Below are 25027 nucleotides of genomic sequence, written 5' to 3' on the forward strand. Positions count from 1 at the left end.
AAGCAGGAAGGTGGGTTTGGTGCTATGAAAGGCCACTGTAAAAGCAGCTGCAGTTCCCTTGTGCTTTGGTGGCATGTTTACCTTCCTTTACTTAAAAAGGAAATATTTATTTTCACTTTGAATGCGTATTTGCCTCATTCTTTACCCACTCATGTTCCCCCAAGGCATTTTAGGTCTTCTCTTGCTTCACACTCCTGAAAGATGCCTTCTCCTCCATCCAAGAGCCTGGGCTGAAGGAAGGATGGTGGGTCTTGTGGGCTGCCATTCATGCTCAGCACAGTCTAAGCAGTTTCTTACACTGAGGAAGTCTACGAAATGAAATAGAGGACATATCTCTGGCAACAGAGATTGAATGAGGCTCTTTGGAGACTTCTTCTGTTGATTTCAATGGCTTTTGATCAGTCAATAAAAAGTCACTGTCACCAGCGACCTTTATCAATGTACAATCTAATAAATGAATATACTACTAAAAATACACCAGACCTTCCTTTTTTTGGTTGGCTTTAATTTAGCAATCTCCCTCCCTATTCTGTTCTCAGTGATTGACTAGATGGTACTACTGTATTTCATTCTGTTGATCCATTTGTAAGTAGGTGTCCCATTCTGGGGTTCAACTTAAGAGAATTATTGGACACTTCCCCTTCCAATTGACTATAGGTAAAGTTAAATGAAATCTGGTTTTGAATGAATGAATGATCCCAATGATTTTCTCATGGAAGACTCAATGCGGTACGCAGGTAGATAGGAAACTCCCTAGGGAGCTACTTTTCATATTATATACTGGTGTTTTTCAAATTCTGGTGTAGCATTGGAATTAATATGCCAGCTTTTGTCACTTCTGTGTCCCCTATAGCATTTGAATGATGAATATCAGGCTGTGGCTGCTATCAGGTCACTCACTTGATCAAAGACTCACTGAAGTTAATGTGAAGATCCCCATCGACACCAGTGTGCTTTGTATCGTCTCAAACTCACAGCACTGGTCTTCTTCATATTTTGCACAACTTAATATGAGGCCGCATGTGTTACCTGGAGGAACCACCTCCATTGTTATAAACTTTGAGTCCCAGGTATCAGAATTTATGCTTCAAGATAATTTCCACTGAAGCGACTGGAAATTGTATATAAATAAAAATTTTGGAAACTCTAGTTGCCTATTACATTGGAGGACCAGGTGTACTTTTGCTTTTTTCTCCTTCCATCCATTTTCTCCTCTTCTGCAGCCAAAATGGAGAATACTTAATTAACATTTCAAGGTAACAGGTGTGTTTACTTTATTTGCTTTGGTAAAAAAGTCATCAAATATGACAGACAATGGAAACAAGGCATGAAAGCGTTCTGCTTTCTTATTCTTAAAGGACTAAATGGAGCAAGGAGGCAATTTCAACTCTAGCCTTGTAAATACCCTTACATTTTTTCTTCCTAGGTTTAGTATTATTTTTGTATTGTGCACTGACCTCATACAAAAGATGGGGTGTGAAGCTGGTAGAGAATAAGCACCAGCAGTGAATCAATATAGGTGAACTAACTCCAGAAGTAAAAGTGCATTGGAGAGAAGCAATATTGCAATATTTTTGTAGTGTTGGTGACACCTGAGCCTTGAGTATCATTTGGAAATACAAAAATGTCCTTTTATCCACATTGTTAAACTGAAAGGATTCCCTGTCTATTTGCTCTTTGTCATCAAAAGCTGTTGCTCATGATTGCACAGTATTTTGTATTGTCTTCTGTAAAACTCTAAAATGACTGTTTAGATTGAATGCCTGAAGTGAGCACTAGGTAAGTCAAAGCACATTTTATTTCCTTTCCGGACTTGGGAGACAGATATGTCACGCAACAGCATCTTTTCTCTATATTACAATCACAAGGTGCTCTAGTGCTTTTGTTCCACAATGATGAAAATTACTCTTTATTTTTAACTGGTCTTGAAAGCCACTTGGTGGTGTGAAATGTGGTGTAGAGAAACTGTAAAGTTTAAACTTATGGTATGAGTTGGTCACCAATGTCACCTGCAGTTGACCTTCCCAACAAGCAAATAGCTCAGAAATGTTCACCGTAACTTCCACCTTCACAGACAAAACTCCCACTGCTACTGGAGTTATTAATTATTTTAATTATGGTAAAACTTGGGTAACTATAAAAAAACTGGGCTATGTTATAGCACAAACTACATAAATTCAGAATAGTTGACGCTCTATGCTCTGATGGGCTCACAGTCTAAACAGATAAGACAGTTTTTGGCTGGGGTTAGAAGTATAACCGTGTTGTTCAATAATCTCACATCAGCCTATGGATTTCTTTTAGGAATGATGGAACACAGTCTTCAAATGTTATGATTCCCTGTATAACTTAGTATCTTCTTAGTCTTCAAAACTCTATTTTCTTGACAAAAATAAATCAGCGACACAACGAGCACTACAAACATAGCGTAGCCAGCAAAAAACATCTCAACTTCTCCTCTAAGCTTCCAAGGCTGAACATCACAGCTGTTGGTCCTCAAATAGCTGCTGCTTCTACGGCGAGAAACTACAGCTTTGTAGCACAGGTGTAAACCACAACACAAAGTACTATCAGAACTGACTGGCCCTTTCATAAAATGCTCCCAATATTTACAGTTGCAGAACGTGGATGCTTTTATTACAATATTTGTTAGGTGTTGGCTTGACCAAGATTTCAGCAGGAACTTAGCTTGGGACTGGCCATGGAGGGATCTCAGACAAATTTATACCCAACTTTGAGGCTAGTACAGTCCTCTTGACAAGTTGAGTAATTTCTAAGTGTTTCTCCCCTTAATAGTTGAAGACCAACTATCATTCTGTAAATCGTGTTTGTGATAAGCAACAAAAATGTGATCAGCAAAACCAAGCACCTGCCAAAATAGTTTGCTTAGGTAACAAATTTGAATATCTGAAATACATGTTACCTAAAGTTAGAACACTTTTTATCTTTAGGGGGCGGGAAGATTCAAAATTAATCATCATGTAGGGTAGGCCAAATGAGCTCATATTTTGCATTATTTATTACAAAGATCAGCTATCATTCTTTCCAGTGTCACAGTTCTAGACATTCATTTGTTTTGACACATCCTCAATGGAATGGCTTTCCTGTAGTGACAAACTGGGAACCAGTAGAGCGTCTCACCAGCAAAGGTTGTTCATTTTCATGTAACATTGTGTTGATAATCTGGAAGCTTTGTAGTAAACTAGTATAAATCCAATAGGAACCACAAGAAGGGGAATTGGAGATCTAATAATTCTGTTTATGTAGAGTTGGTAACCAAGAAGATTATGAGAATTAGTAGATTTTAACAAGATGTTTGTGGTTTTATCCACTGCACAAGACATGGATGACTAAGAGCATTGTATGTACCATTCTTGGAGATGCTGAGCAGCTGTCTGTATTTGGTTCCATGTTTCAGTTGTACTTCGAAAACTTTTCTCTGCAGTTAATGGTTTTGTCGCAAAGTATACATTCCCTGAACTTTGCAAACCTAACAACTTATTTCTGAATAAGAGTCTATTATGGTAACTAAGAGTTGCTGGTAGGCATGGAAATAATCACTTTTCTTGACCTAACAAAGGTGGTGTTCTGCTCTCCTGCACGAATTGCACACCTCAGCTTTTTGGATAATTTACATGTTTCTGATTTAAATGATGCAAGGCTGTTATTGCACTTTTGAAAATATAGGGCATAAATCAGTGAGAGTGGTTGCTCGGTACACCCGAAGAGTAGTCCTTGGATGTACACATATGTCACCTGCTGACTGAAATCAATGCTCTTTTGATCACCTAAGGACAGAATTTATCCCATGAACCAAGCGGAAAAACTGAGCTGATAAAGAAACGATGGGACTTGCACAGAGAGAAAAAGGTTGATATCCTGTGCCATAAAAATCAAATGTGAAAAAGTTCATAATTTAAATCTGCTCCAGGTCATAATAAATAATTCAGTCCTCAATTATATGCAGTTTCTCCTTAACATAGAACTACATCCCCAGTATTTTGTAGAAAATGGTCCACAGACCCTTATAATCTGTGCACGTACATATACATAAATCGACAGATAAATATATGCATATAAAATCTCATGTCATGGCAATAATTTACTTCAATTTATCAAGATTTGCTTTTTCTCCATGAATGGTTACCTTGTTGCTTTCTTTGTACTATATGACCTACAATAACCCAACCAGTAAAATAAGGGTTTTCAAGTGTGACTTCATTGGATTTGCTCCCAAATTCTGTATATATAGTACAGATGCATGAAGCATTGCCAGCATAAGATTTAACTAAAACAGTAAAGCTGAATGCGTGCTTTGCCAATAGCCTTAATTCACCCTCACTTTCTCCTCCTAGGATTGTCACTAATAGGCAATGACTACATCTTAATTATTATTTAAGTTTAATAGTTGATTATTATTGCTTAACGATATGAATACTTTTAGCTGTGGTTGATGAGAGAAATCACTTTGCATTTCAGGTTCCTGAACGGATATGTTTGCAAACATTTTGCCTAGCACGTTTATTTAGGAAGAGTTGAAATCCACATTTCATGAACATGCTTTAAATTCCTTTACCGCAAACACATCAATTACTCTGGGAAAGGCAGTGAACTTTTCTCAGATATGACCAAAAATAATTTAAAATTTGGATGAATATAGGCTTATTTCTTTGCTTCATTGCTTCTTCACTTTTATTTGAAATAGAAAAATGTATATTGAATTAGGTAATAGGAGCTGTATTGGAAAGTCTTTGTCATGCAGTAGACGCAGAAGAGCAACCTGAGTCAATGTGGCTTGGCTCATCCCACCTAATTTGGGGATTTAACTGAGACACGCAACTGAATCTCGTTGTTGGCATTTGCCAGAACTGCCCTATGGTGTGTGCGTCCCTCCTGGGACAGAAAGGGGCTGAATAAATTTGTCTCCTTCCCAATTGCTCATGACCTAGAATGCACACTTGCCTTTCCCACTAACCAGAAAACTCAGCTCTATGGAACAAAAATCACACATTAGCCAGCCAGCAGCCATGTGCGAGGAAGTAGGTAAATTTTGCTCCGACAGAGAGGCCCAAGCAATTAAATTTGTGAGCTCTTCCACAGAAGAGTTATAATGCTCACAGATTTGTTTCTGGTTTCTTTTTTTCCCCTCCCCACCTTGGTTTCTCTGGAGCCCAGACAGACAGGATTGACTTCACCAGTCTGTGGTGCCTCTGGGACTGCCAATGGACCTGTTAAATTGTGATAATAATTTTTAGGCTGTTGGCCATGCATTTGTTACGAAATGAAGTAACTCTCTTCACATGAGCTGTCAGACAGAACTTACTTTTAGTCACAATCAATCTAAATTTCAACTGGAGACTTCAAGGTGAAGTCTGTGAACTTTGTTACCTATTAAAGGCTCGTGAAGCTACTCAAGCTTTTTCATTTTTAGCTAGAACAGTATTTCTGTACTTATGTACTCAAAAAGTATTGTTTATATGCAAAAATTCCATAACATCTAATGCAATAAATCCTGTATTTAGGAAACTGCTTCCATCGAAGTTGAGATTTAATTTCTTCGGGCCAAATGCTGCTTTCCCCTTCTTCTCCTGTTCAAAGAAATAAATTCCTTAAATAAACTCAGAGGGCAGTTTCTGGCCCCATGTCAGTAAAACCCAAAAGAGTGATTAAAAAGTTGTGTGTTTATAACACTTCATTGCGCCTAAAATTGTCTCTCTTCTTCTCAAGTGAACATTTAGGATTTATCAGGTAAATGGTAGTCTCATTATGCTCATTTTAACATATTCACCCTTGAACCATTGGAGTACAGAGCCCATGAACTGAGGCTTTGTGAACTTTAAAGACTTCTTGTTGAAAGAGTTTGAATAAGAGACAGTGACTGTCCATAAGTGCTATATAGTTATTTACAAGAGAATATACATTGTACTTTGCATTTTTGTGTTTCTCTTGAATGCCTTTTGCTTACACTTCATTTTTAATCAAGCGAGCTGAATGCAACCCAAAACAAGACCTTTACCTAATGCTGTATTTAATGACCCTTTTAATACCAATAGAGTTGGCTGTCTTCTCTCTTTCTGCTCTTCCCTCGTAGCTTTGGAGCGTTAAATGTGTTATAAAAATGACTTTTTGGTACGGTCCACAAATTAACTGAAGGGTGCAGAGAAGCAGTATACTCATCCAGCATGAAATCAAAATCAAATCAATGCAGATTATGTTATATTAGTTAGGCAAGTAAACAATTAAGCATCTTAATGGTACCTGCCCTGTCCTTCAGCACCGAGCAGTTAAGGAATTTGTTTTCCTAGACAGGTTTAGTTCTAGCTCATGTTGGTGACGTTGCCATTTTTTGGATTAATTTTTCAACCTAGCACATCCTATCAGCCTGTTGTTTTAAATCTGTTGGAAGTCTTGAACAAAAATGAAGGAAATGTTGTCATCTGCTTGGGAATGAATTGTGGATTTTTACGTCAACCCACGATGCAGACTAAGGAATTATCCTCAGGCTGGCGTTGTCACACACAGCAGCCTCTTGCCAGGCTGGATTATGTGGGATTACACAGGATTAAGATGCTCCTGGCAGGGCCAAGAATCTGAGTCCCCATCCACCAGCATCCCACCAGCATCCACGAGCATCCTACCATCTCAGATGCTCTGTCAGACTCAGGAAGGTAAAACTGCTCCACGTTTTTTTGGTAAATATGAAAACTAAATAAGTAATTGGTTTTGATTTAAATTGTTGGGTTTTTTTCTAGTTATTTCCTCCTTCTGAATTCCCCACACGGTTCAGATCGACGTTTTGCTCATTAAGGTCACTGCGAAATGAAATCAGCAGCTGGAATTCTGGGACAGAAAAACCTGCTCCATTGCTCTGCCCTTTTCTTCAGATCTCATGAAAGTCACTGCTCAATTTGTATGGCCTGATGGTCTTTGAAACATATGTTGTATATGCCCAGGTCTTCCTACAGTGTTGTATTTCACTTTTGATTTACTGTGCCTTCCTTTCAGTTCTCTTTCGATTAAGAGAAGCACACCAGCAAAAATAATTAGTTTAGCAATATTAAACCAGTTCCAGAGCATCTCTTTGCTAATATCACTGTCACCAAGCTCCAGAAAAGCCAAGTCTGACTTTAAAGTTCTCACAGCAATGTAGGAATTAAATAGAGTTTATTTGCACAGTTAATTCCCTAAAACATAATCTGGTTTTAGCTGCTGTTTTTACAGAATTCTTGATGAAATGGAATTCATCCAGTGGTCATATCTAAAATATTAAATATACCTCCTATCATGAACACAGGCTGTTTCAACATTTTTCACTCTAAGTAACTCTTGCCTGATATACCCAACTGTATTTCAGTTGTCTCCATTACTTGCAAAATTTCAGATCACCTCAATTTTTTTTCATGTTATTATGTGCTTTGTAAAGGATTATATCCCATGTTAAACAGTATTATAGCCACTAAAAATTTTAATTGACATAACATATTAGTATTTAACTCCAATCAGTGACTCCCATACCAAGGTAGCTTATCTCACTTTTTCAGTGGGGTGGAAGAGAAACCACAGAACCTTTAAGATGTCTGCCGTAGCAGCTGGAGTTGTAGTTTGATTAAATGAGCCATCGCTGCTTTTTGTGATCACGTAAGCTGCTGAAAATGTGGGATTTTTTTCCCGTTAAGTTAAACTTAATTAAGATGCGACTGCTTAGGACCAGCCACCATCAGCCATTTCTTTGGTTTGGCGTTGGGGGCAGATGACAGGTATCTTTGCACTGTGGACAGGCAGTATCTTCGCTCTCCCAACATTCCCATCCCTGAGCAGCCTTGTGTGCCTGGCACATCGAGAAGACGGTCCTGTTCCTTGTGTATTTATGGTGGTCGTTAGCACATTTACTGTTAAATGAGATTTGGTGAGTAAGTGGCAGGGGCAAGTGCAGGCATAAGTGTATTATTTTATATAGTGCCATAAAACACAGCCTCATAAACTCCAGGTTGTGGGGTTTTTGCTTCTCTCAGTGGGGAGGATCCTGCTGGCGTGAAGTAAAAAGTTTGTCTTCTCAGCAGAAAAATGCAAAAGGTCAAATAAAATTTTGTTAACAGGTATTTGGGGTATTTTTCCATTTTAACAAATTAATTATATTTCTTTTAGACCTTCAAAAGCTTTTTTTATTATTATTGTTTTACTCTGGACAAGGAATCCAGATTATGAGATCAGTTCAAACTTTACAAACATTGAAGCCATAAAGGTGTAACTTGAAGCATGCAAATGAAGAGAATGGTTACTAGGCTCAAGGGAAGTGGGATTTGGGTGACTTGCATGCTATTTTGGCAAGGATTTACCATTCTTTAGACTTTGACATGTCCAATGAAATTCTATTTATTCGTAATTTTTTTTCAAGTTTCTGCACTTCTACAGCCTGATCTTGGTCTTACTGCCTCCTTCACTCTCATTTATTTTGATGGAGTCCATTTTTGATTGATGGAGTTATTGAGGTGGGTGGAATGCTAAATTATTCCAGATTAGCTGGTTTTGTGTATAACATTCTTATGATATCTGCTGACAAATATTATGGAACAAAAAGGACCGGGTAAGCTTCTGATCTAGAAAAGATGCTTTTCGCATCATGAAAGTCAGAGAACTTCTGCCAGCTGGTTGCCATGACCCATCCAAACTCTGGTAAGTAATTGTGAAAGTTTGTGCACCCTGATTCACTTCAAACAATGTGTTGCGCAATGTCAGTAAAGAACAAAAGCCTATCAATAATCAAGGGGTGGCAGTTAAAAAAAATTAATGTCTCTTGGTATAAAATTGGATCTCCAGGTCTTCACTCATCCACTTCAGAACTAGTTCAAAGCTATCCAAGGTAATAAAAGACCTTGCTAAAACAAAAGACCTATCCAAGCTAATAAAAAACTTGACAGAGTTACTGTGTGTCATTTTCCAGGGAGCTGTAATACTGTGTTATAGCCAGTTCATTGAGAACTAAGTACAGAGCCCAAACACTGATGAAGCTTTGGAAGAAAAATGAATCACGGCTGGATCAGATACAGGCACAAAAGTGCTGTGATAGAGGTTAAAACCATTCCAGGAGCTGAATGCCTTTGCTGCATAGAAAAAGATGTGACAATGAATTTCATTTAAAGACTGAATTCATTTGCCACAGGAACAATGAGGTTTTGCTTTTTTAATCAAAATGCAGACAAGTAATTTCTTAGGCAAGCAAAGTTCTGAATTATGCTAGGGAAGATACAACGTGAGCAAACAGTCTTTTCTGTAATACAGCTATAAAATATTATAATATACATATACATGAAATAAAGAAGTGATTGAACTTGTCATTTAATTGTATTATCAGATTTGTAGCCTGTGAAAATGTCAGGGAAAATAACACAGTATGCGTGATGGGTCAATTTATTAATTGTGGATAATTTTTGAGCCAACTCCAGTCAGTGTTATGGTATTTCTTATTTATAAGTATTCACCAACTGCTTGGATAAATAATTTTCAGCCAGCAGGTTATTTTTTTTAGTCAGGATCCAATGACTGGTCTCTGAGGTCATGCAGCATCATTTTCACCAGGATGCCTGTGATGTTTTGCCAGTGTGAGCTTTTTGATGATCTAATCTTTGTGACACTCCAAATGTTTGTAACCTTCCAAATAACAGAAGAAAAGTGTTAATTTATTAATTCATATATTTGCAATCTTGCCCACTTTCCCTTTCTCCAAACCAGTTCTATTACAGCTTGTTTCACTCACTTCTTAAAATTGAATGACCTAAAATCTCCCGGTAGACCAGTCCAGCTGGGGGCCAAATCTTGGTCTAGGTATTAATTTTCAGTCCAACAAAATCTGGGTAGTTTATCTGAACAAGAACTTAGGACTCAAATCTTTTCTCTAACAAAGCAGAAACACCAGTTAGAGACTGAAACAATCTGTCAATATGTGCTTCAAGTGTATGTCATTGTTAGTGTTTTCACCAGTAAAGGCATGAAGACTTGAAGGTTTCCTCTTACTTGAGGAGCAGCGTTCATGTGGAACTGCCCCCATAGCAGCACCAGTAAAACCACCTGCCCCAAATAAAACCTCGTCCATGCAAGCTGTCCTGGTCAGGCTGTTTCTTTTCTTTCTTGATGATACAAATTTCTAGAGAGAATTTGGTCACCAGAGATGCAGAGATCAAATGATGCTGGCGCAGGGACTGCACATACTCTCCAGCGGGATTTTAAAACTAGATTTCAGGTAGGCTTTAGAGCACAGAAGTCGCCAGGTTTTCAAAATATTTCAAGACCAGCTGTACTTTTGGTGATCTTGTCACTTCTTTAACTGAATGACATCAAAATGGGGGAGCTAACCTAAAGCTCTTCCTCCCTTCCCAGGACAGCAGCTCTCCACATGGAGCTAACACAGCTCCCCATATAGCTCACATATATCCAGTATGGAGAAAATAATCTCTAATGGGAGTGGAAAAGAAATTTGGGGACACAGGGAGTGGAGCAGGAGGAAAATGGGATGTTTCATCCACTTCCCATGAGAATGCTGCTGTAAAAATAGGTTTTGTCCTGGTTGTATATAAGTCTCTTATTTCATCGGATTCATGCCTTGACTGCAGCATCCCTAGAAGGGCAAAGACCTCTAAGCCTGGCTATATTTCCTCTTCATGCTGTGGGTCTTTTCAGGTTTAAAGCTTTACTTATTTGCAGATACTTATTTGTACGTTCCTCAGGAAGCCTGGAACAAACTATTCCTGGTTTTGAGATTTAAGTGTGGATTTTCAGGCAGGGAGAGAATATTTAAATGCAGAAATTATTAGATGCTACTCATGTGCACAAGGGAGACAGGATCGCAAAGTCTTCATTAAGGCCACATGAGAGGCAAAAAAAAAAAAAAGAAAAAAGGATTCAGCTCTTCATATTATTCATAGATAGGAATATATTGTTTTGAATATTAGCTCTGGGTCTTGTCCCTTGAGATCTGAACATGCTGACAATGAGGAGTTTCAAACAGGTTCCCAGACATTAGGGAATTACACAATGCATGAAGAAGGTGAGATGAGAACAGGGACTAGAGATGTCCCCATCCTCTTGTGTTGTTGTTTTTTTTTTTTTTCTGTCTAAGATACATCAATATTAAAAAAGAAAAAAAAAGGCAAAAAACTAGAATAGCAGCAGATTTTGTAATCCTGTCAATGAAAAGAGAGAAACAAGATATGTACAGCCTGCAGTTGACACTAACTTATTTCTTTCTTTTCCACCTGAATCTGAGATAATAGGAATAATAACTGTTCCACATGCCCACTGACCCAAAAGATGTCTATTATTGCGCTAATCCACTTCTACCACTATTGACTGCTGGTCTCTATGGGTTTGCCTTGCAGAGAAATAAATTACCCATCAGAATCAGGGAAACTCATGGTTGTGGTTTACACTCTGTCACCCACATTTGCAAGTGAGAAGTGCTGGCAGAGTACTTCCATACTTCAATTTTGAGTGTGTAAGGGTGTGCAAGCCACCTTTGGGAGAAACTCCTCAGCATATGGTCACTGTTGGATCACTGCTATTGTTTCACAGTGCTGTTGGGTGAGAAAAACTTAAGTATCTTCAAAATCAGCATTGTTCTGCTCCTTGATATGGAAATAACATAATAAGTTGAGGGTCATGATGCTGATTCCTCAGTGACACTGAGATTATTGCATGCCCCCAAAGCTCAAATTAAACTGAATGCAACTACTTTACAGCCTGTCTTGTGCCACCTTGAATTTTAGATTATACGATTAGTTATAAGCTGCCAGAGGTAGCTAGTTCACTGACGGCAGGATGGGTGTTGTGAGTGAAAGAACAAAGTTACAACTGCCCTCCTGACTCTGAGTGATCCTCTGGTATCTTTAAAATCCATGGAAGAGGGAGTATGTGCCATTAAGTTGTGCAAGTGATTCAAGAATTCAACAGCAGCACTAGTAAAATGTGAAGCCAAGCCGAGCAGCCTCAGGCTGAAGGGAGCTGCACGTTCAAGAGAGAAAACTCTTGAAGATGCTGGGTTGGTACTTTGGAAATCTTTCCTGGAGCTGCAGCATCTCCATGGAGCAGCATCACCCAAAACACGCATGACTGCAACAGAGCAGACATCAGTGTAAGTGAAAGATCCTAGTTCAGACCTCATCAGGAGTTTTCATAAAGGTGAAAATGAAATAATAATTTTTTTACATGTGCTAATCTTATTTAATATCACAGCAGCAACTGTTCATTATAATACTGCATATGTAATTTTCAGAACTTCTTGCTTCTAGAGAGCAAATAAAGAAGTTTTCACTATTGGTTTGGAGTCTGAGCCTCTGTCTTGCTCTTTTAGTTAGAAGTCAGCTGGATACTGGTTACTTTCCACAGCGTTAGAATATATATATCCTAGCCTGGTTGCCTGAAACTTATAATGGCAATAGCTGTTTATATTCACAAAGTGATGCTCCTTTTTTCTAGAGGGTGATGTCAAAAGCTATTTATAAAGTCACAGAACTGTAGACTAACTTAGATGGATGGGACTGGAGGTCACTGAGCCCAACCTCCCGCTTGAGGCAGGGTCTGCTAGAGCAGGTTGCTCAGAGCCTTGTCCAGTCAAATTTTAAATATTTCAAAGAAAAGATCCCACAACCTCTCTGAGTTCCTGTTTCAGTCTTTAACTGCCCTCGAGGTGATTTTTCCCCCCCTTCTATCTAACCAGAACATCCCTGTTGTACCCTTGGCTGTGCACGTTCACTTTATGCCTGTGAGGAGCATCTGGGTCTGTTTTGCTGCCCTCCCTCTCTGCAGTGCAATGAGATCCCCTCCTGAGCCTTCACCTCTTAAGGCTGAACAAACTTATTTAGATAAGCCTTTATTCTTTAGTTTATGGAGTTACAGTGTAGCAAGTGTCATTAGCACAGAATAGCTGTAGAGAAATTTGGGGTTTTTTCATTCATTGTAATATTTTCTCCATCTGTGTTTGTAAATAGCTATGATAGGAAGCCATAATTGTGCTGTTTCCTTTCACACAAAACTTCTGTTAGCTTCTGTGCAAGCTGTACACTTACAATTAAGGTGGCCCATCATGTTTTGGCTTTGTCTGTGACTTGTTTTGATTCCTTCTAACCCAAAGCAGCCCCCAGCAGCCCCCGTTGTAAAGGCAGAAAAAGATGTAACCAAAGTTTATCCTGAGGACCTGACTAAGAGAGAGGCAAAAGCTGCTTTCAATTGAAAGGATGCTGAAGCAAGAGGTCTTTATCTCAGTATTTCACCATGAGCTGTGAAGCTCCCACTGCTTTGGTGATGCACACAGGAGGTACCTGGGACTCTGCAGCATCCTCAGCTGAGCGCACACAGGTGTGCCCACACCCCTCCAAGGTGACACCGAGGCCATGACGGCACACAGCTACATGGCAGTTCATGGTACAAAGGATTACTTGCGGCAGGGGTGGGTTTTTCAGCCTTCCGTTCCCTTCTACAGAGCTGCAGCTGTCAGTGCTGCCTTTAAACCAGCATAAGTGCCTCCCCGTGAAATGTAGTGGGATATTTGCATTGCGGCACAGATGTAACCAGTGTAACACCACATATAACTCTACAAAGCCAACATCTGGTCCCATTAAACAAGATAGAAATATTGTTATTGGTTCCAGTGGGCCTGGTAACTCATTTATTCACTTTGCATTTTTTTTTTCTACAGAAAATAAAAGTCACTCCTGTGATTGAGTAACCTGTCTGAAGTAGTCAAAGCTCTGACCCAGAGGTTTGGTGGTATGAGCAATTACATGGTTGCTCGTGTGACTTTCACAGATTTTATGCTTTCTTCCAGGTCACTATCTATTATTTTCAGAACGGAAAATTCAGAGATCTGAAAGCACCTAATAGGTTGAGAGAGACAATGCCTTATAAAAATGTTATTGCTATTGACTTGGTGGAAGATTTGATTACAATGAATTGGCAGGGAAATGATTTAATACTAAACATTGATGGCTGTAATATCCAAGAGTAATTCCACACAATAAGAGACGAGAAAAAAATGCATTTCCTTTTACTGCGGGAGAAACTGTTGCTAAAGGGATAACAGAGGCTCAGTATAGTAACTCCTAAGAGTGATATGCTTCTAATAGCAACACAACAGCCACCAAAACAGTTTGTGTTGGAAGAGTTACAGTAGAAATTTGGCCAAAGGAAAAAAAATATAAGGAAAAATACCATAGGCAGCTGAAACAAATGCAAAATTAAATTTTTACTCCTTTAAACATTTTGTCAAATCCTGTTACAAGTGAATGGCCATAAATAAGGCAAAACAACCAAAAATCAATGTCTACACAAGGTCCCAAGACAGATTTGTTGAAGCCATTCAACACCTTGCTTTCTCATTGGTGTATGTTTGAGCCTTAAGCATGAGAAATTTTGACTGCTGGCTCAAACTATGATCCCAAAAATTCTCTGTCAAGCTTGATTATTTCCCCACTTTCTCCATTTTTCCACTTACATCTACCTGCGTATCATCCCAGCAAGGGTTTTATAACTCCTTGTGTCGGTTCAGCTAGAGATCGTGTTACAGTGCAGCCAAATCGCTGTCCACAAGAAAGCAAAACTCCTTAGTATGATTCCAACCAGACACTCTTTATCTTAAAATAGAGCGCTACGAAGCCTGATGTCCTCTGCTTTTATTAGCAATTCTTGAGGGGTGCTTAGCTGGCAAGAGCAGCATCTGCCACCGGCTCATTGCAGCTTTAACAGCCTGAGCGCAAACCTCCCAGGCTGTGCACAAATAACATTTTACGGGGCCCGATGGCTGGTGCTGGTGGTGGGTTTTGTTGTTCCCAGGCTGATGGTTCCTCGGGAACCTGGGCAGAGCAAAGGGGAAGGTGGGACCTCGGTCCTGCAGAGAGCAGCAGTCTCAGCCCCTCAATGGTAAATCTTTTTTGAGGTAAACCATCCTTTTTACCCTGTTCTAGCTCACTGTGGTCAAGGGAAAAGGAGGGGCTGCTGTTGTGGTTCAGAGATAATTCTTCAGCAGGTATAAACCCCACATTTGAGCCTGCTCGTGCAGAGGGGACTGCTCATAGCCAGTAGCATTAATTTACCATGGAGGGAAAATTCCAGCGTAAGTGGTCTCTACTGTGTATAAAACACTCAGTACCAGTGACATTTGCCTTTTCTCTTGGTGATAAAATATATTTATTTGTGAAGTAGATCTTAATTTATCTCGGAAAAGTGTTTTTAGTTTTTCACAGTCGCATTTATAATGATTGAAAGCATAGGCTGGAGAGGACATCTTTCTGTAGCAATGAACAAAAATAAGAATAACTTTTCAGCATTACCGTATATCAATAGCCAATTATTTTTGTATGGATGGGTTATGGCTGGCTGCTAACGGACTGACAATGAGATAAGTCTTCCAGGAGAGAAACCATCATTTCAAAGACGGAGTGGCTAGCCTTTTAATTTTAAGGTATTACCAAAATCACACCTTTCACCTTTAAAAATTGTAAATGATCACAGTCTTGTTCTAAATCATTTAATTGCTGTTTGAACTGAGCCTGGCTCATGCTTTGCAGGGGTTTGTCTTTCTTAGCACTGATGGTACCATTTACATTTCTTAATCCTTCTAGAAGAACGACATCCTCCTTGCCTGTACGCTCCCTCCCAGCCCGCTCGCTGCCCATCTGTCTGCAGAGGCAATTTAAGGAATCTGAAGCCAATGCACGCTTGCTCATATGTATTTCTTGAACTTGATACACAGCGTAGATGTGCACAGGCATAAAGTAAAACCTCTTAAGAAATGAGATAAAATGCAAAAATGCTTTAGAAAACTTTTCCAAATGTTTCAATGAGGCAGGCTTGCTTTTCTTGATAGCTTTTCTTCTGCTTTGGTGCTTATTCTTTCATCTTCACCTGTTTCATTCATCAGCCTCCTTCTCTGACATGGGGAGTTTCGATGACCTGGATTAGGAGTCTCATATTCTGATTGACTGCCCACTCATGTGTTGTAACAGCTCCGCTAAAGCTCCTCACTTTAAACGTCCTCTTGAAAACAAGCTTGAAAGAAATATCACCATATGGTCCAGAATATGCACTAAGACTTCCCTATGACTCAACTGTACATACAAACAATCAAGGAAAAAAATCTAAACCCCTTATTATTCACCATGCCCATGAATAGTGGTGCTTTCTTGTCTTTAGCTAAACCCTGCCCACTGTCTTTGATGATGTCTCCTGGGCATCTGGAAGAAGAGGCAAAAAAAGTGTTCAGAGATGGATAAATTGAGGTGCCACTTGCAAAGCCACAAGGTTGGTCAATGGCAGAAGGACCTGCTCATGCTGGTCTCACCGTTAGCCTTGTAGTTACCCTTGGCTGGCAACGGAGATGGAGGGAGCCGCTGAAAGTTGCCACATGAATTTTAATTCACGTATCTGGGACTATTTATTTGAAGCCTTTGCATGTCCCCTACACAGCAACAAGCCAGCAGCTCTGACAACTCCTAAGAAATAAGAAATGTGCCTTGAGTTCCTCTGGCATTTTATATTCCAAACTTTGTCCAGCGGCTGATGGTTCCTTCCTCAAAGTGACATATTGATTGTGGGTACACGTAGGGCGAGTATGATTGTGTTCTGTGTTTTGAGCTCATCATCTGTTATCCCATTCTCATTGTCATCTGAGGCCCAGACAGTACCAAATTGGAAGCAGTAGTGTAGAAAATTACGAACAAATCAAAAAAGACTACAGCTGTGAAATGAATCAAACCACTGTTTCTACGTTTAGTATTTCCTTTGGTATAAAACATCTTTTACAATTTATTTTTGTATTATTTTGGGCTTACAGCTATGAAGGCAGGGATGAAGCACTGCAATCCAGCATCCACTGTTTGCCAGCACTTACCAAACAGAGCTATCGTTGACTAAACATAATGAAGGAGGAGAAGGATGGGTCACTAAGAGCAGCATCTACCTAGATCTGGGCCTCGACCCATTTTGACCACCCAAGGGACATACCACTGCTGCGCAGGCTGATCCACAGACATCCTGGCTGGTAAAACAATGGGAGAAAGGTGCCCATGAAGAACTCCTGCATGTTTGCAGCTCTTGACCTTGGTCCTCTCCATTTGCTGCATCTTCAATGGAGTGAGGCTGTGAGGAAAGTTCAAGGCTGAGTTCCATGTCAGCTTTTCAGAGCAGCCCCTCAGTGCATGTTCCCTGAGAGCCAGCTTTAAATATGTGCGTGTTTGTATGACAATGACCACATTAAATTTAAGCAGAAAAAAATGGTAATTTAACTGGCACAGATACACAAGGCTGACATAATTCCTAAAGGTTTGAGGCTGCTATTAGATTTGTTCCTCCTTATTAATTTGTGACCAAGAGGATAATGAAAAACTGGCAAATCTAAAATTGACATAAAAGGTAAGAGATATACAGTTGGCATGGATAATTTTATGCACTGTCATAGTGAAAAGGCTTTGCTAAATGCATGTAGGCAAAGATACATGCTGTCATCTTAATGAGCAATTAAAAGACAGACTCATAATAATCAAATCACAACTCTTGTCACATTTTTATTTGTTTAATATCTCTAGTTTTGGTTGAATATGGTTTTGAGTTCTTATTTTAATCAGGTCTGATTTAGGCTCTTGGTTCAAATAACTAAAAGTGATGAGCGTGAATCTTCTTGTTCTATTACATCCTCAGCTTCTTGTTTCTAATGAATACAATGTTCTCTTAAAAACTCATGTTTAATTACTGCATTTAGCTCACAGGTCTCGACGAGGGGGGTTTGTGGCTGATTCTCTGTCATTCAAAGTTTGAATTTTTAAAGAGGAAACCGTATCTTCCTCTTCTGAAGGTCACCTAGTAGATTTTGGAAGGGCTTCGGGTGGCTAAGATGGTTACCAGTTAATTTCTTTGCTGGTAGAAATCTGGGACTCTTGGCTATGTCTGTGGTTCTTTTTGTCTGTTTGTTTTTGTTTTGTTTTGTTTGTTTTATAATTTTTTTATTTAAAAAGTCCAATAAGAGAATACCGTCTGTTCTTCAAAACTCTTTCTCTTAAACTAACTGCCGTGGTCACCTTCGAGTGCTATCGTATCTTCAGGGACATGAGCTCTGCCTTGCCAATCTGTTGTTTAATATTTCTCACCAAATTCCTCAAGTCTCATCAGTCAAAGCTGACAACAGTTTGCACATTTCCAGCTCCTCTCACTGAAGTAGATGAGACCAAGACTGGCCCAGGTATCTCCTTCTTCACAGTCCTCAAATGTGCCCACATTATATTAAACATATTGTCACTATCAGCTTCAACTCCTCTGAACTTCTAGAGTGTTTTTACTTGCTGTCTTGTTTCCTGTGTGTATTTTTTTTTTTAACTGAGTGAAGAGGAGGATGCTTAATTTTCATTTAGTGAACAAGTTATCCTGTATTTCAAAAAAAAAAAAAAAAAAGCAAACTTGTTTTCCCCCTTTCTCTGCACAGAAATAGAATATTTCCTTCCTCAAATCTGTCCTTAAATCTGTCCATTTTTCTTTTCCTTCTAACTCAAATCACTGGTTTTTGGGCCTCTCCAATTCCCAGTTCAAAGGAAAGCAACAGTTATTTTGCTTCAAACTCATCCAGCCCTGAAGATGAGGAATTTATCAGTTTTCCATTGCCAGCCTGCTCTGGAGCAAGCAGCAGTGTATTCCTCCAGTTTGGTAACAGAGCCGTTTGCTTTGTCCAGCCTTTGCGGGCAGGTGAACCAGCGCAGGGGCACAGAAGCCCCCTCTGCAAAGCTCCCACAGCTCCTGTTCCAAAATGCCCCTTGGGATGCAGCCAGGCTCCCACGGGGCTTTTAGAAGGTCTCAAGAGATTGAAAGGGTTTGAGAAGGAGGAGGATGGAGCTGGCCGGAGGATGAGGGTGCGAGGCGGGGGTGCCTGGTGGTCCCTTTTTATAAACAGTGTTTTCAAATGCTTGGAAAACATCAAAATATTTTGAAGCAAAATATCAGGACCCAAGTGTGGAAGAGAAGACAGTAAACACAACTATTGGTACCGAACTGTGCCAGCGGTGGGGAAGGGAAATCTGAGCATCCCAGCATCCCTGGATTAGGAGCACAGTTGCCTCCCTCCGCTGTATCCTCCAGCATGTGTGGATATAAATAAATAGAGGATGTGCGGATGCTGCACATGTCTACTAATGCATCTGGTGTTTATGTCTGTCTTTAAGAGATCCAGAGAAATTGCTAAATACTTCAAATTGACAGAACAAACATCCTTTCATAGAATAAATGATGTCGGTGAGTGGCAAGATGTTTCTTCCTTCACTTCAGGAAATGGGGAAGAGTTGTCTCTACAGATATTATTTCCAATTTTTTCCCTCAGGAAAGAGAAAAAGATCTCACTGAAGAGAATGTATTTGTCTCTGATTGGATTTCAGCTTTATTTTTTAAAACCACAGACCTCTAAAACCTATAGGCCAGCTGTGAAATATGCAGTCATTTCTTCTTTTAGGACACTCTACAAAGACATCCTTTATATTGCCCATACACTATTCACAGTGGATACTCCCCATTTTATAACGTTTGTGATTTCTTTTTTAATCCAAACCTTAAATCAGCACTTGTAGATAGTTTCCTTCCTGAAAAAGGAAACCAGAACAAACAAACAAACAAACAAAAAAACACAAAAACGCCGCAAACTAACAAAACAATGAGGATCCTTTCAAGCCTTTATGCATGGTTTGAGTAGAATAAGCTCAATTTTTTCTGTAAACACCCAAAATATTTTGGAGGAGTTGCATTTAAGACGCCAGAACTAAGGATGTGAAAAATCCCAGAAAACCAACCTGTCTGATCACTTGGTATTTCCTGCAAAGAAAATAAAAATTAAAACCCCCCTTACTCTCAGGAAAGAGCCTCTTCTCCAACCTCTTGCCTAATTTTGTGGAATGATTTTTTGATAAGCAAATTTTCTTCTGGACTAGACCCAGTTTCTGATAGTAGCCTGTGTCTTTTTAAACATCTCAACTAGTGGGTCCTGTTCTTTTCACACCAAAGCCAATGACAAATCCAATGTAACTCAGCAGGATCCAGCAGTTCGAGTATTTATAGGAAGAAATGCACAAATTGGTGTGTTTAATCAGGTCTTTAAGACAGATCATCTCCTTCTCTTATTAATTGTGGATGTTACATTGCCTTTGTGATGTGTCTAGTTTGCGCCTAATTCTCTTAAGCAACCTTTGAAACCAAACACCCTAAAGCCCCTTTGCTTCTGCAGTTCTTGCTCTCCCGTAAACATCCAACCTTTCTAAAAAATAAATGAGAAATGATTATATTGATTTTTTTTTTTTTTTTTTTTTTGAAACCAGATGCGATGAAGAGGAGAACGAAGGAATTTCAATGTTTCAGTGTTTGCCTTTCTGTATAACCACTGATGTGGAAATACAAGGAGCACTTCTCGGAACAGCGTGCTCCTTTTGTGCAGTGCAAGTTCATGGTGGGTTACGGGGAAAATCGGTGTCCCACAAGAGCAGTCCCGTTTTAGGGACACACAGCGGAAGGTCAGTGGTCTCCTCCCGCCCAACCCCGGGGCAGCCTGCGGTCCGTACCGCCTCGAGCGGCTCTCCCGGCCCCGGGGGCTGGCTGCCTTTGGGGAGAGGGTTTATCAGAGCGGGGGTACCGGCAACAGCACCCCGAGGCGCTGCCCACCCCCGCGGGGAATCCCCCGCGTGTTTCTGGCACCCGCGCAGGCACGTTCCAACGAGGGGTCCCGTGCCCCGAGGGGGCGTCCCCGCCACTCCGTGCGCTGCCCCGCCCGCAGCCCCCCGACGGGCGCCCCCTCCTCTCCCCTCCCCGCCGTGTGCCCCGAGGGGGCGGTGCCGCCGTCCCGGCACAGGTGCCGGCGATTGGGTGGAATATGCAAATGCGGCGCTGACGTCAGGTGGCTCCGGCCCAGAGAGCAGAAATAGGGCCGGCCCGGCCCGCGCCGCGTACTCGGCCGCTGCCGCTCCCGTCCCGGCTCCGCCGAGCCGCCCCGCTCCCCAGGTGAGTGCCGCGGGGAGCGCTCTGCCGCGGCTGCCCGTCCCGTACCTCACGGTTCCGCTGAGCGCTGCCCCGCGTCTCTGCGCGCCCTGCGGAGCGCTGCTCTCCGCGCCCGGGCGGAGCAGAGAACGCCCGTGGGTGCTGCGCCGCTTTTCTCCGCTGTCCGCTCCGCGCGGGGTGCGCTCGGGTCTGGGTAGCCTTCGGATGCTGCTACCGCCGCCCCCCGCAGACCCGCCGTCCGCCCGCTCCGCGTCCCCAAGCTGGGCGCGGTAACAGGTGGGCGTCCGCAGCGGGACTGCGGGCTAGCGGGACGGGCTTGGAGGGTGTCGCCCCTTCCCCACCCCGCGCCCCACAGCGTGGGGAGCGAGAGGTGGCAATGCCGCCTGTGGAGTGGACGCGGCTCCTTCCCCTCGGACGCGAATGGCGGTGCGGCGGTTCCTCCGTGCTGAATCTGCGAGGCTGCCGCCGTCCGTAGAGCGCGGAGCCGCGTGGCGCGTCCAGCCGCGGTCGCGAGTGGGGCCAGCGCTTCCCCCCGCGGCCCCCGGGTGGCGCCGTGGCGCCGGCGGCCGGTCCCGCGGAGCGCCCCGTCGGGGCCCGCTGCCCCCCGCTGCCAGCGGGGGCGAGGGTAGCGCGGCGGGACGGGAGCCCCCCTGCCCCGGGCGACCTTCAGCCTCCAGTGCCTCCGTCCGCAGCCAGCGGGTTGAGTTTGCAGCCGGCAATAGTGAGTGATGTTGTTTTTTTTATTGGTTTTTATTTAATGAGAGGTTCTGGGCTCTCTTCCCAACTTGTATTAAATGCTCTTGCGTGGTGGAAATAAATGTTTTTCCGGTGGTGGTGGCGCTGGGTGCCTAGCCGGAGGGTGACAGCAGGGATGGTACGTGACGATTATGAGCATAACCTCAGAACAAACCCGTGACTGAGAGGTAGCAAAGTGTCACGGAGGCAGCTTTGCCTTGAAAACAAAGGTTAAATACCTGTGAGATTTGGGAGCTTCTTGGCAGTTCTTTATCCCTGCTGGACTGATGTCCCCTGCGTTTCTTCTGGGAAATACTGAAGTGTCTTGGAGGATTTAAAGCTCAAAGGAATCATTCTTATGTATGCTTTCGCTCAAATGAAGTGTCTGGTTTGTAGTTAAACATCACAGCTGATTCCAGTGAGTTCTTAATGTAAACTTTATGTATTTACTTAAGATACTGCAGATAGCTGACTGGAATTATTTGGCTTCACTGTGTCTCACTGAAAGGTTATCTTAGAACTGCTTTTCTCCTTAATTTTGTAGCACTTGTAGCACTCAACAAGAAATTATGCACATCAAAATTATTTTACAGGTTATAGAATTGCTGTATAGATAAGGCTGAAGCAATTGGAGCAGTTGATGGCAGAGGAACTGAGGACCAGATTCTTATCTGGTGTTAATAGAGCCAATTTATATAGGTGTAATGGTTTAGTCCAAATTCTTTCCTTTTGCTATAGCAACAGTCATAAGTTCACGTAATTTAGTTCTAATGTGAAGCTTGGTGGAAATTATTAAAAGCTATTGTGAAATATTAATTTCTCAATACTAAAGAAATAAGCTGCAATTTAAGTAGCCCTGAAAACAAAACAAATGACTGCTTTTGGCAAATTCTTTAATCTTGTTACAGTCACACAAATTGAATTCTTAAAGCTTCTGTGTCGTGGAGGAAAAAGTTATGGCTTTGCAGCAGTAATCTAGCTGTTTGACTGCTCGCACTGCATGTCGCAGAAGTGCTTTAAACAATTTATTTTGTTCTCCACTCAAATGGCCAATGTGATTAGTCCCCTTCCTTTTTCAAAGGTGACCTTTGCTTGAGCAGCTCTAAAACCTGCGCCTGTGTCTTTGGCTTGGGTCTGCTTGCCGTTGTTCCTCTTCATTCAAAGGCGTTGCACCAATTTTCTTGTGAGGTGAGACTCTCCCTGTGGTGTTGGTGTCTGCGCAAACCTATCCAAGCTTGGTGTGGATGTTCTGCAATTGCTGGTGCTACAACAGCACCTGTGAGGCTTGGCTGTGCTGCAGGGTCCTGCCAAGCTGAGCACTGCATGTGCAAGCGAGAGGTTGTTTGAGCTTCTTCAGGTAACTGCGTGTGGCATGGGACTGTTGTGCTTGTGGTAGCATTTCTTGGTAAAGCAATGCCAGCTGCAAGGAAGTCTGTAGTTAATACTGTTCTAGTTCAGAGAAATGAACCACAACCTTTAGGTAAGCTTCTAGGCTTTGGCTTTTACACCGAAGAAGATACTGTGCAAAATTGCTTTAGAAGTAATTCCCCCGAAGCCAAAGAAAATGCTGCAAATGGATATGGGGCTTGACTTTGTTTACTTTAAAGTAGTTTAGTTTAGTTCTAGTATCTGCATTACAGTTACTAATTTCTGCATTGCGTAGTAGATTAAAATCTATTTGTTCATACAGATTGCTAAGAGCGGGTATGTGATAAACACCCATCTTCTCCTCTAGCCCTTGAGAGACTTCTAGTGTTTAGCCACAAATGTTGTTCATTTAGTTTTTCTTGTGAATACAGCTGCTTGTTTTATGTAGACATTTCCATATGGAAGCGCTGTGTCCGGGCAGTGATGTCCACACAGGGTCACATCCAGCAAGTCTATGCCTCGTTCAAGTGAAGAAAGGGAACTGGTGGTAGAACTTGTCTGAGTTTACAGTGGTGGTCAGGATCTATTCAATCAATTTGAATTTTTCTGTCAATTTCAGGAAACTTTAGACTGCAATCCAGTTCATGTAATCTGCCTGCTGCAACTGCAGACCAGATTCTGCTCGGGGAGGGTGATGCCGAGGTGTGGTTTAGGATGCCAAGTGACATGGAAATGCTGTATGATTTCAGAGTTAACCGTGACTTGATATTTATGGTGCACATTTGTTCCTTGGTTTAGGCTATTCAGATATATAACATATGTTAGTGTGTCCTCCTCCTATTATTACAGCAATTAGTGTACTGTCAGTTGGCATGCAATAAAAATAAGTAATTTCTAAACTGACTAGAAAAACATGTTCTACAAATTCAATTTATAAAACAAGTAGAGTTTCTAGCAGGTGGAGGGTGCCCTTTCAGTTTCATCAGTGTTACAAACCTCTTAATCCAAATACTATAATGTTTTCTAGCAGTTAATTATTTACTAAATATACATGAAACTAGCTAGTCCCCTGTTTTGTTCTACGATTGTAATTTCAAGCAGTGTATGAGTCAGAGGTCTTTAGAACTGCAAAGTGAAATAGTTGTATTTGCTGTGGTGATATCACCCAAGCATACAAAATACTTCTGTAAAAAACGTGAGACATAGTATTGCTGTGCAAGAACAATTCATAATGTAACAATGTACTTGTCGCTTATTGATATAGTGACTTTGGTTTATTAAACATTTATTTGTAGCCCCAGTAACATTACATCTGAGGCTTCTAATTGGAATTTAGAAAGCCTAATAAATTTTGATTTCATCCTGAGTGCTCTCAATTCAGGGTGTTTACATTAATGCTGAGAGGCAAAGCGTGAGCTCCATGGGTGTGTGATGTGCAGTGGCTGTGGGCTGTGCTCATTCCAGTGATGATGTGTCTTTCGGCAGATTAAATAGTTGAGCCCAAGTCAGCACTAGTGTAACTGGTCACGGCTCCAAAATTAATAGTGATGTGCCAAGGCTTGGATACACCCTGCAGCAAGCACATGTAAAGCGCTGTAAAATGGGCCCTGTCAAGATGAGGTATGTCATGGTGATTTAATTCAGCTGGGCTTAATTTTGCTGTTAGCAGGTAACTTGCCTTGTTAATATATATTGCTCAAACCAAGCAGCAGCCTGTCACTCACATGCTATAGAAATGCCATCACCTGCTTCATTAAGTGGTCATTAGGCTTCATTGTGGGTCTGTGGTGGCATCCTCTGTGGCTTCTATGAAAGATCAAAATTGCCCTCAGCTACCACAGAAATGGTATCAGGCCTGAAGACTCCTTTGGTGTTTTTGTTGTGCAAAGTAATGACACAGTCTGGTGTCCTGTTCCCAAAA

At 41.4% G+C, this 25027-nt stretch overlaps 1 protein-coding gene across 4 annotated transcripts in view; it reads left to right on the top strand.

Annotated features, from left to right (window-relative positions):
- Nucleotides 1-20897: 20897 nt before the first annotated feature.
- FSTL4 (follistatin like 4) overlaps nucleotides 20898-25027 on the top strand; it is a 217174-nt gene continuing 213044 nt past the window's right edge. For 2 of the 4 annotated variants that reach the window (XM_065030001.1, XM_065030002.1), the window contains exon 1: nucleotides 20898-21006. The gene's annotated coding sequence lies outside the window, so the exon portion shown is untranslated. Of the gene's footprint in view, nucleotides 21007-21618; nucleotides 21725-25027 lie in introns of those variants that run through there. The other 2 variants (XM_021289082.2, XM_065030003.1) reach the window with 2 other exon arrangements.

The sequence above is a fragment of the Columba livia genome, chromosome 14 (genome assembly GCF_036013475.1).
Source record: "Columba livia isolate bColLiv1 breed racing homer chromosome 14, bColLiv1.pat.W.v2, whole genome shotgun sequence".
In the NCBI taxonomy this organism is placed as follows: Eukaryota; Metazoa; Chordata; class Aves; order Columbiformes; family Columbidae; genus Columba; species Columba livia.